The sequence below is a fragment of the Argiope bruennichi genome, chromosome 3 (assembly GCF_947563725.1).
Source record: "Argiope bruennichi chromosome 3, qqArgBrue1.1, whole genome shotgun sequence".
Taxonomy (NCBI): Eukaryota; Metazoa; Arthropoda; class Arachnida; order Araneae; family Araneidae; genus Argiope; species Argiope bruennichi.
In genome coordinates this window covers 36898047-36910578 of record NC_079153.1, presented here as the reverse complement: position 1 = coordinate 36910578, position 12532 = coordinate 36898047, and the positions used below count along the sequence as shown (strand labels likewise).

Sequence of the window (12532 nt, the reverse complement as noted above, 5' to 3'; positions counted from 1 at the left end):
GCAAATAATCTAAACCAGTCACAGTTTCTTCGTCGTTGATCTTCTAACGAAGCATCTTTTTCATTTACGAAATATCCGTTGTAATTACGTTGAAATCAATGAACATCCGGATCTAATTCACTTTATTTATTTACTTTTGAGGACAAAGTTCTCTGTATATATCGATTTAGCTCGAAATATTGTGCCGCTCTTTGTCCATCTATCTCTAGCAATTAGGACTCTCGCTCATGAATGAAATTCTATAATGGCATAAAACCTATTTGCGTGAAATAGCGCCTCGTAACTCAATTTTCCTTTTTTCACTAAAATATTCTGAAGTCTCAGTTTGATTAGATCGGGGATGAAATCGCACTATAGTGTCTCTTTCGCGGCACTGGTTATGCTCGGTAATCATCGTTTTCTAATTAAGCTTTCATTAACTTAGTAGAAATAAATTTTGATCCTCAAATCAACATTTTCTGCTATGAATGGAAATGAAAGTTTCTGTTTTTATTTTACTTACTTGTAAAATAAATAGTTAAATTTCTTACTTATTTTTATTTATCGTTATTATAACTCTGAAATAACTATTTACTGTTAGCACACCTTCTTTACTTCTTATAAAATCACGCATAAATATGCACATATAATAATAATTATTATTATCACCGGTATCGCTGTCTTCAGCATTCTGTGCGTTTATTTTAATTACTTGTAAAATAAGCGTTTAAATATTCTTGCTTATCTTTATGTATCATTATTATAATTATGAAATAACTATTAAGTGATAGCACACCTTCTTTACTTCTTATAAAATCACGCATAAATATGCACATATAATAATAATTATTATTATCACCGGTATCGCTGTCTTCAGCATTCTGTGCGTTTATTTTAATTACTTGTAAAATAAGCGTTTAAATGTTCTTACTTATCTTTATTTATCGTTATTATAATTCTGAAATAATTAATTACTAATAGTACATCTGATTTACTTCTTATAAAATAAAACACACACACATCACATGTAAGGATATAATTATCACTGGTATCTCTGTCATCAGCAGATTCGACGTCGAAACTTAAATGAATCTTTTAATGAGTAACCGCATACCACACATGCACCGGCACTCATACACAAACACAAATATTGTGGTAATCTTTTTATTAAATATTCAAATGTCTGAGAACCCGAAGAAACTTTTTTTTTATTGCCTTTGTGTCTGTATATTGGTTTTAAACATAACTGAACTGTACAAAAGATGAAATTTAGTATGTAATTTTTATGCCAAAATTTTATATCTTAGTAAAATTGCGAACCACATCTGGCAATCCGCTGACTTATTGTCTTTTCTCATATAGAATATAGCATTCGCCTGTGTCTATTTGTTCTATGTATGCAAGAAAAGCAAAACATATTAATTTGTAAACCGTACAGTCTATACTAGTGGAAAAATTGATAAAAGCTATTTTTGAATTAAATTTGAAAAATTGATTAAAATTCAGAAAAGAATTTATTTCCCTACAAAGTTAAGTGTTTGAATTTTAAGGTGGTGTAAAGGTTTGTTAGGCGATTTCTTTAAAAACTTATGATGGAAAAACTTAAAATACTTCAATCCCCTTAAAGTGGCTGAGCAACTTTTTAATGGCTCATTTAATTGTTCTGGGTACTATATCATATCTGCTTCGTTTCATTTGAATGGCATAATGAGAACTCTGGAATTCATTTTAATGGCATAATTGAAATTATTTAAGTTACTGTTAAAGACTGATATCTAGGAAATGTCGATATTTACCGGTGAATGCTGGCATTCGCCTATTGCTTCGTGATATGTGTCTTCATTTTCCAGAAAATATCGACTTTCTCGTTTGTATGTCTTTCACAATAGCATTTTCAAAAGGCCTGCTGTTCTGTGCATACTTTTATCAATTGCTAATTTCTTATCCTCTTAATTTTTATTTTTATTTATACAGATAAAAATTATTTAACGGTTAATCATCAATTACACCTGAAGACCTTATCGTGAATTTTTTAAATACATGTTTTGTATTTTAAAAATAAGGGGTCTGATAGTTTTTTTTGTTTTATTGTTAGATATAAGTTTTATTTTAAGATTTTTCTACTTTTCAGTTTTTAATATATAAATACCTTATAAATATTATGCCGTTTCGAAATAAATTTCTTTCTCAAATTCTTAATTAGTTGTTGTCACATATATAGAATCAAAATTTTATAAATTAACTGATTAGCTGATAATCAATTTTTGGAAACATTAAAATAGTGTATTGCCGTCGTCAATTACAAATACAATCGCTACATGTATACAATTACGAAATTCCAGGAAATTCCGAAGTGAGTGAAAAATGAATTACAAAATTTCTTCATTACATACTTGAAATATGTTAAAAATATTATTTAAAAATTCACTTTCTAGGAGATTTTGTATTGACAGCTACAATAACGAGGTCCTGTTTCTTGCTATTTTATTTAGAAATTATTTTAATGTGTTTTCGCATCTTCGAAAAGAGTTTTTAAATTTTTACACTTAGTTTTCAAACATGTTTAAACTTTAAAACAGATAAAAACCAAAAATAGAAAATTTTCTGTTGGGGGGGGGGGGTGCTTACATACATTGCAAATAGTTTTTCGTTTTCATAACTTCATTTGATAATCTCTTCACATGTATGATTTCAAAGAAATCTTTGAGTGGTCCCCAGTTGAGAATTACATATAAGAGCCAATTATATTCTGAACAGGGTGTCCACTCTTATGGCGCAATAACTAAACTTTCTGAGAAAGCCGGCATGCATCTTATGTATGGGGCTGCGAAGTGTAACAGAAGAGAGGCGTTAAGTTTGTATCATGAACATTTCTCCAATAGGATAATGCCGGATGACAAAATTTTTCCGCGTTTATAATGTCTGTTTTGTGAGAGCAGTTTATTTCATGTCAAGTAACTGGTTACAGGCGCGTGGGACATGTAAATTTTCAGAAATGGAAGAACATATTCTAAGAGAATTTGAAGATAATCGAAGTATTAATACAAGGCCGATTGCACGAACTATAGACGTGAGTAAAACACCCCATACAAAATTTTGCTAGAGAAAATTTTTTTCCTTACAACTTACAGAAAACGTAAGCATTCAGTGCAGCTGATTATCCTCGATGCGTAGATTTCTATAAATGATTTTTGCAGGAGCGCACATTTTCTCCGAGTTTCTCTGCAAATGTACTTTTCGCAGATGAGGCCATCTTTACACCTGATGAAGTTTTTAATTTGCACATTTCCCATGTGTTGGTCCTCGAACCCACGTGCTACACTACATGTTTTCCAGGCGCAGTTCTCTTTTAAAGTGTTGGCGGTTATTGTAAATGATTACTTTATATGCCCATAGTTGTTTTTATTATAGGAGGACCAATCGCTTGATTAGCACGCCGACTTGTTTTATCAAGTATCGATTTTTTTTTCTTTTGGGGAACTTCAAAACATCTGAGGACTCTGCTGTGGACCTCATTGAAAAACTTTCCTTCATTGCTGCAATTATTCGTATAACACTGGAGTCTTCGAAAGAGTACGCCATTGGCATGCTAGACGTTATCAGGTCTGTCTTGATGTTAGTGATGTCACATTTGACCATTTACTGTAACATATAATTAAAGAGCTTGTTTTAATTTTTATTTTTTCAGCCTACACATTTTATTTCTAACCCCATATTGCTATAAAAAAATTCTTCTTCGTATGTATTTTACCTACCTTTAAAGTTTATTCCATGAATTCAGAGGCATCCTGTATTTGTATCGTATTATCACTTTTAAACACGAACTGCAATACTTTTGAATTTTATTAATGTAGTAAAATTAATTCTTGAAAATTCTAAATAATTCGTTATATATCGATAGAAGTTTGACAAGTTGCTGAATATTGTTTAAAAATTTAGATAAAAACACATTACTGAAACAGTTCCTGTCGTATGACATTTTTAAAAATTTGATAAGAAAATATTTAATATATTTCTTGACATTATGTGCTAAAACCAAGCATCAGCTCAAGTTTTTAGAAAGCAAAGAGCGATTTCTTGTTCCTGATTTTTAAAATGTTTATTTCAAAAGATAGATGCTCTTTTCTTTTATAATAAAGTCAACCTTATAAAAAAAAAGAAGAAGAAGAAGAAGAAGGAAAATATTGGGCTACTTTTTGTCAGTATGTTCTGAAGTTCTTTATATCATTATGTAGGTGCTCTTTCCTGTTTCTAGTCTCTTTCCAATTGATAGAGATTTTAAGAACTTCTGGATGTTTCTTGATAAGAGACTGCATGGGAAAAATCATATAAGTTATGTAAAGTTTTTTTGCTGTTAAGAATTTTTCTATATATCTTGATCGGTATAAAAGTAAATGACACCGAAGGAAAAATATGAAGTATAATTTTCGAATTCCTGAGGAAGAAAACAGGAAATATTGACTATTGATATGGTAAAATAGGAAATGAAAAGTTATTTATCTTCTGTATTCAGAGATGAGGGAAGTAATTGATAGGAATTTTGGTTATTTATATTAAAAAAAAAACCCCTTTCGCGTCCGAATTTTTGAACATTGAAATCCTTGTGATGTTATTCTCGTAACTTCAAATCAATATCAAGCATTGCCACCATTTTTTATGTTATCATTCCTTTATTATGACTTATGTAAATTAACTAATTATATAAATAGTATATATTTCTCGATATATTTTTATGTATTTATTTATTTTGCCTTGGGAGAGACGATAAAATTGGTTGCTTTTCTTATAATGATTTTTTTTGTTTGTTTGCTGCAGTTGGTGAACTCTTTTTTTTTTTTAATAGGTATATTTCGTTTCAAGAATCAGAGACTATAATTTTTGGAACGATTTTATGCGCAGAAAGATATTATTGTTAATCTGTGAATACGATGTGCGCATTTCCGGAATTCTTCGTTAGGCATTGACTGTTTGATACATTTTCGTGCGCCCCCCCCCCGTTTGGGAGTACCACTTTATTTTATTTTGAGGATTATATAATTATTGTTCAAGTGATAAATTCAATTCTTTGGACCATAATTCAGGTTTTATAATTCCACTGATAAGTGGTCTTTTAATTATGATGGCAAATAAAATGTAAATATCTCCTCCTCCAACTATCATTTCACCCCTATTTTGATAAAATCAATGTTTCCGGGTGCATACGCAAAAGCGTAGAGTTTCCGTTTCCCAGAATAGAGCAACATATTTGAGTTAATGATTTGATCTTTGAAGATAAATATTTCTTTGTGATTTAATGATTGATGACATTGTCTTTAATGCTTTAATTAATCGCATTTTTTTTTGTGCCGTTTCTATGAATTAAACAGCCTTCAAGAATTTGTTTTAGAATTTCTTGAAACGTTATAAAGCAAATTATATATTTGAGTATTGGAGGAAATACTGAAAAATGTTATATAAAAATATTCACTACTCTGTGCATCGATATTTTTATTTTTATCTCCTTTCTATCGCTTCATTTCATCTTGTTGAAGCAGAACCAAAGCGCTTTTCCTTATACTTTATGTATTGATTATCCTCTCTGCGGTCTTTGTTGTGAAGTCAACCGAAGCAGCAGTTTTCGGAAACCCCGTCTAATGAATAATTAATACATAATTTGCTATTCAACCTCCGTTTTGTGTCTTTGAAGCATCCTTTGTCACTTTAATAATGTCGTTATGTAATTTCGGTGTTCCACCTCTAGGCTAATACTGATTATGACTAGGGGGAAAAAATCATTAAATTAGGGATGTCACATACCTGTGTAATCTTTGGCTCATTTGCTAAAACTCCGAGAAAATATAATTTTTATATTAGTCTTTACAGTAATTCGGGAAGTGTACATTTCGGGTTCTCATTCGACGCATGTGGAAGTATTAATTATTACTAAGTAATAGTTAAATGTGCTTCTACGCATAGTTAGAAGTGGTAGAAAGTTTTAATTTGGCTGCTGTCGCCGGAAATCATTACTTTTAAAGTGCGTCTTATTGGGAAAAGAAACCTAACAAAAGGATATTTGATACATTAAGCAGTAAGTTCCTGTTGTTGATCCTTCTATTAAAGTCGTGTAACGCGGGAAGTTAAGTTTTCGGTATTGGAGGCGTATTATTAGATGTTAGTTAACAAGTTTTATTTAAAAATAAAGATACAAACACCAAAATCCATTCCATTGGTGTTTTGAAAACTAAAGCCAAGCACCTCTCAAACTGCAACTTATTTATAAAAGACTTTATAATGTCATTTTAATTAAACTGTAATCTGAAATTGAAAAAAGACCTATTTCACTTAATTGTATTTTCATGGTGGTTTTTCTTTTTGCGAAATTATTTTTACTTATATCTTGCCTCTACAAAAGCGGATTAAATTTAAGTTTTTCCTTGTTTTCATAATTAAGTTTTTGTTTTCTCTCAACCTCGTCGAGTGTCAACTGCAGGTACAGTTTCTAGATTTTGATTGTTACTCTTACATTTCAGTTACTTTTTTAAATACCGATGTTGGGAATTGATCTTGGAAAATTAATTTATTTTGTGAATAGTTGAAAAACTATATTAATCCGAAATTTATTAATATAAAGTATGCAAAACCGTCAACTTATATTATTCATTTATGTTTGAGGCATCTATATTATGTGCATGCTTGTTATTAAACAATTTTTCAGTGAACATGAATCAGATGGCGCTTGGATTTGAAATTCTTGGATATATTCTAAAAATATTGTGACGTTCATTTTTGAAATCTAAATGACGATTTTTTTATTTAAAAAATTCCTCAAACTCTGTTTTTTTTCTTGTGTGTGTCATTCTAAAATTATTTTGACTCTGTGAACTGCTTAAGAACTGTGTAATTTCTTTAAATGCGCACCATTGAAGTATTTTGCACGCTCTGTCATTCAAGATGGCCATTTTTCTGATCCAGACCTCTAGAGTGGTTAACCTTTAATATGTCTCTGAGTAGCATGATCAAAATTTCTACTCCGAGATAAATACAGAACTTAAATGTTATTTAAATACTACCATTTGCTATTTTTTACCCCTATGGCAGAAGCGATTTTCTTTTTGTGGGAAAACCTGATAATTAGTCGTTTGTGCAATTTAGTAGTAACCGAATTTCTTCTTTTTTTTAGAGACTAAAATCGTTATTCGTTGCGTGAGTTCACCAAGTTCTTCCGTTTCATTTTTAATGAATTTATTTGCCGGAGTAATTGAAATGTCTTACTTTAAAATTCTTTTTCTTTATGAAATGTTGATTTAGTGTTGTTATGGGTACTTTTCCATAACGCTTATGTTTGGAGCAGATGAATAAATATATACTTGGCGATAAAAAATTGAAAAAAGAATATTAAGTGTTTCTTATCATTTATCATATAGTGTAATATCATATTCATTTGTTTATGACGATTCTGTCACATAAATTTCTTTTTTAATTAGTAAAAAGGATAAGTTCATGTATGATGGAAATTGAATTTAATAGGCAGTTTGAGCATTTATCTTCGGTTCAACGATGCTGGAAAGCTCATGTTCAATTAAATTCTGATATAAAAATAGTTATTTAATTTTTTTTCCTTTCTCACATGCAAATAAAACATGGAAAAATTGTTTTTTTGCATAAAATTTCTTAAAAACTTACATTTGTTAGGTGAATATGAATGTTCCAGTCTCATTGTACCAAAAAAAAAAAAACCTTTTTTGTTGCAGGTGATCATTTTAGTTATGAAGTAATTCTTGTATCTTAAAGCAACAAATAAATGTTTCAATCTCATTGTTCCAAAAGAATCTTTCTTGCTGTAGGTGATCGCTCTGTAGTAATTTTTGTATCTTTGTAATAACTGTAGTAATTCTTGTATCTTAAAACTACAAATAAATGTGTCAGTCTCATTGTTCCAAGAGAATCTTTCTTACTCCAAGTGATCACTTTTGGTTGTGAATTAATTCTTGTATCTTAAATTTCCAAATCCCTCGAAATTAAATTAAATTTAACTGCTCTATTGTATGCATAAAAGTTTAATTTAAATTTCCTATTCGTGAAATATATCTTCATTTTCTTAAAAAAATATTTTAGTATTTTATTTTGTTCAAATGAAAGGACTGAAATTTACGATTCTGCTCTTTTTTTACAGACAATTTATTACTAAGAAAGAGGCTTTTATTTCATGCGCAGCTGTTACAGAAACTTCATTTCTAAAGAGTTTTAACTTTTTAGATTCCCGATCAATTATGGAAATATATTCCGTATAAAAAGATAATTTTAAACAAATGCTTCTGTTTGAAGAAGTTAGAAAAGATTTTTCTGGGACAGTAGAAAGACCTTTCGATTGTTTTATTTATCATTTACTTATTTTTTAGCACTTTATTGATGGTAAAGTCATTAATTTTAAAGAAAAATATCTTAGCTTGATTTATTTTATATTACTGTTTTCATTCTGTAAAAATGCTTTAATTATTTTTCTAAATGAGATGTTTTAAGATTAAATTTTTGGTTTTACTTTTTGGAATAGATTACGGCATCAATATAATTGCCTAAAATACTTTTTCGGCATGTTATGGTTGTACTTTAAACTTGTGATGGGTTAAATATCGTTATTTTGATGCGATATAGAAAGCAAAATTATTAATTTTTGGAAAATAAATAAATAAATAAAATAAATAAATTTTTCGATCTTATATTTCTTTTAATTTATTATTTTAACTGTAGGGTTCAATATACAGTAGACTCCCGATTATCCGCGGGCGGGTTATCCGCGCCTGCCGCACTAAGTTTTTTTTTTTTTTTTTTTTTTTTTTGCTTTCAAGCAAAGAGAAAATGCTTCCAAAGCAAGAAGCAAACACAAATGACTGATTTCTTCAAAAAGGTGTAGTTTTACAGTTATGCTTTTGTAATTACATAATACATTATAGTATTAAAAAAGTACATATGCATTAATTTTTCTGTGTATCCTTGACGCCTCTCATAAGTACAAAGTACTTTTCTGTTTTCATTAACAAAATGCATTTTAGGTTAGTTTTGAGTGAGATGCTAAAATATTAAGCGTTAGTTAAACATTTCCTGCTGTTTATTTTACGTTTTATTGTACATAAAACGATTTTTCAAAGTTGGAATGACTGTTTTCTCTTTTGCTGTACTCGTTTTTAGCTTTTTTCGAATTATCCGCGATTTTTGTTATCCGCAGCGGCCGCGCCATCCGATTCCGCGGATAATCGGGAGTGTACTGTATTCTTTTCAAAGATTCTCTTTTCTTTGTCTTGCACGGTTTTCAGTTATAAAAATAACGGAACTTCTGTTTTTAAAAGTTCTTCCTTTTTCGTCATCGTTTTAAAAACATGTCTTATATTGCATTTTTACTCTTCCAACCTGTATAATGTTAGCTGAGAAGAAATAAATATTTTTCATAGAATCGTAATGTATTTGAACAGAAAGAGCAATCTTAAGTTGTTCAAAAATTTACATGAAAACAGTTAAAATAACAATATTTTGAATCCAATTTAGAGCAGTATTGTTATTAGTTGCTATCTATGAAACCCTTAAATACACTTTGTCTGAATTGACCTTTCAGAATATTAAGTCGAAAGACTAAACATTCCCATTAGTTCAAACTAAGAGCAGGTTCCAGTAATGCTATATTTTCAGAAACTGAAATCATGCTAGTATCCGTTCTTAAATAGTTTACGGAATTGTATCCCACGTGTATTTCTGTTCCAATGTCACCTTCTCATTATATCCAAAGGATTTAATTATAGCCCGAAGCGATAAAATTCAGGATGTTCCAAGATAACTAGTAAATGATCTTATTCTTCTAAATTAGACTGTAAAGCAGAATATTAGTATGTGAAAGGCACCTTCTGGTGCTAGTATCTTGTATTATTATGTAAATTTTAATCGGTGAATATTTTAAAATCTGTTTTAAACTCATCGTATCTGACCAAAATGTATTTTAACCTTTTCACTAATATTTCCTCAAACAACCATCTCTTATTGTCAAAGGACTGATATTATCTCATAAGTATTTGTTCGCGATGCGATTTAATGTAATGCAAGTGTGAATGTATGCATTTAGATATTTAGTTTTAAACCTGTGTATTTTATAGTGCTAAATTCGGTTGTCTAAAAGAATGCTGTTTGTACGGAAAATCTTTATTATGATAAATAAATAATTTTTACTTTAACATAATAATTATTTAAAATAATACAAATTTCATTGCGCCTTTCTTAACTTTTTATGATCAATATTTAAAAACTAATACAGAAGTGAAATGGTGACTAAGACATGGCATGAAGAAAACCATGTGCATATTTTTTAGTAATTGCTCATGGAAAAAAAGTATTTTGATCGCCGTTCTTGCTACCGATGTCCAATGGTGAAAATAGATTAAATTTAATATATGAAGACAATTTTTTAAAAAAATGCAATGTGCAATATCTAATATTCCGGAAAAAGTACAAAATATTCTTTTGACTTTTTATGACTTAATTTTCTATTGCAACAAATGCCTCCGCTTGCAATTTATTTATTTACCATGTTTAACCAAATATTAACCAAATATATGCTGTGGATGTTTTATGATTTTACTTAGTCAATTTTCATTGGGCTGGAGGCGTTTTTTCTTAGTTATACAATAGCTTTGAAATGAAATATTAAATCAAACTCATATCCTGCCAATATGAATTTGAAAAGATTTCTCTTAGAAATTTTAAATAAGCAAACCTTGGAAACTTTATAAATATGTTAAATTTCTTAGATATTTTTATATATTTTTATCAGGAATTTCCTTTTTATATATTTTTTTAATATTCATAATTTTTGCCTATTCTTGATTTTGAATAAATTTTGTTTTTTTTTATGTAACACTTTACTTGTTTATACATTTTTTAAAGATAATTTTTTGCTTTTTTTTGTCGTTTTTTCTGTAATATAATGTTATGTTCGTTATTTTGCGCCTCTGTAGCCCCCTTCTCCTACACAAAATAGATTCATCTGAAAGATTATAAATTGTCTTAAGCATAATGAAATCAGTAATTTCATTGCGTACGTATTCCATTCTTCCCTTTTTTCCTCCAGATAATAAAAGCAACGAAAGTCTTTTAATGGTTTTTTTAAAAATGTTTTATTGTATTTTTTTTTTTTAATATCTTCAAATAATAATCTACTTTAAAGTAATTAGCTCGCAAAGTTTCTGCTTTACGAAATTATTTTCTTTTTCGTTGAGGTACTCATTTTAAATTCAAAGTAACAATAAACATTATCTTCGATTTTCTTTGCAGTTCCAGAAAATTTGTTATACTTATAGTGGTTAATAAATATTAATGGTATTGAGGATATTATCATTTGCAGTAAAATTTATCAATACTAAAGTACCCATCTGTTCACTTGCCATTAAAGAAATTTACACATTGCACGAGAATAACCATTTCTTGCATTCTGTATTTGTTATTATATCTTCTAATTGTCTCCGTATTATCTTCTCTCGTACATTTTTATTAGGATGACGTAACATCGATCTTCTGGTCCATCCTTACCTTATTTTCCTTTATTTTCGGATCCCAGATGTCCATTAGAGTTACCTACAGAGCATCAGTGCTTGGTTTTATGTTCCTTAGCAAAATTCCTTGTAAGGAAGACGACTATCATAAAGATGCTTTGTCTTTCCCGAATAATTCATTTTATTATGCAATTTCTCTCATGTTTCTCACTATAAAAATTCTTAAGTAATTATGCTTTTATAGTTATAATAATATCTTATTTACTGAACAAAAATATCTGTATTATCGAAAAATGAGCAATTCATTTTTATTTATCGAATCTATTTTGCTTAAATTTGGTATATATTGGACATCCCTCTTCTGTAGTAATTTCGTTCTGAAAATGTAAGTGTTTTTCTTCGTTCCTTAGTTTTGACCTTTGAAACCATGGCGAACAATTTAACTGCATTCATTAATCGAATTTAAAATAAAATAGTACGTCAAACATCCATAATTGCTTTGGGGGAAAAAAAAATCTGAAGCTTGCCCCCCTCCCCTTTCTTCAGTTTTCAAATTTTCTTTATATAGGTTTTTATTAAGGTGGGTGTTATTTGGAAAGTACAAGTATTTTAAAAAGAGCATTAAATTGAAATTTCTTGCTGAAAATTTGAAAATTATCCCTGCAACTCGAATTATTTGCAAATGATCCAAATGAACTTATGATACGAAAGAACATGGGAAGTTCCACAAAATCTATCATTAGACAATTTGTTTACGTATTTATTATTATCTTTGTTTTTATTTTGAAGAATCATTGCTTCAGAGATTCCAACTTGTTTTTTAATGGAGAACGGTATTATGAAATAACGAGCTTAAATATATTTAGGGCTTTTTATTTTTATGTATTGATGCATTTTTCCGCATAACTCGAATTGTTTGATTTATATCATTACAAAATTTCAAAATCGTACAGGTGATCAGCTTGTAACAACAGCTTAATCTCTTTGTTAATCTTATGTCTCTCCGTGTGACTTATGGCTGCAGGGCTTTAAAATCCAGGTGT

The 12532-nt window shown here is 29.3% G+C and overlaps 1 protein-coding gene across 6 annotated transcripts in view; it reads left to right on the top strand.

Moving 5' to 3' along the window:
- LOC129963493 (protein phosphatase 1 regulatory subunit 16A-like) overlaps nt 1-12532 on the top strand; it is a 263335-nt gene that overhangs the window by 100445 nt on the left and 150358 nt on the right. Inside the window, exon 1 of one of the 6 annotated variants that reach the window (XM_056077909.1) lies at nt 3564-3582. The exons of the other annotated variants lie outside the window; for them this stretch is intronic. The gene's annotated coding sequence lies outside the window, so the exon portion shown is untranslated. Of the gene's footprint in view, nt 1-3563; nt 3583-12532 lie in introns of those variants that run through there. 6 annotated transcript variants of the gene reach the window in all.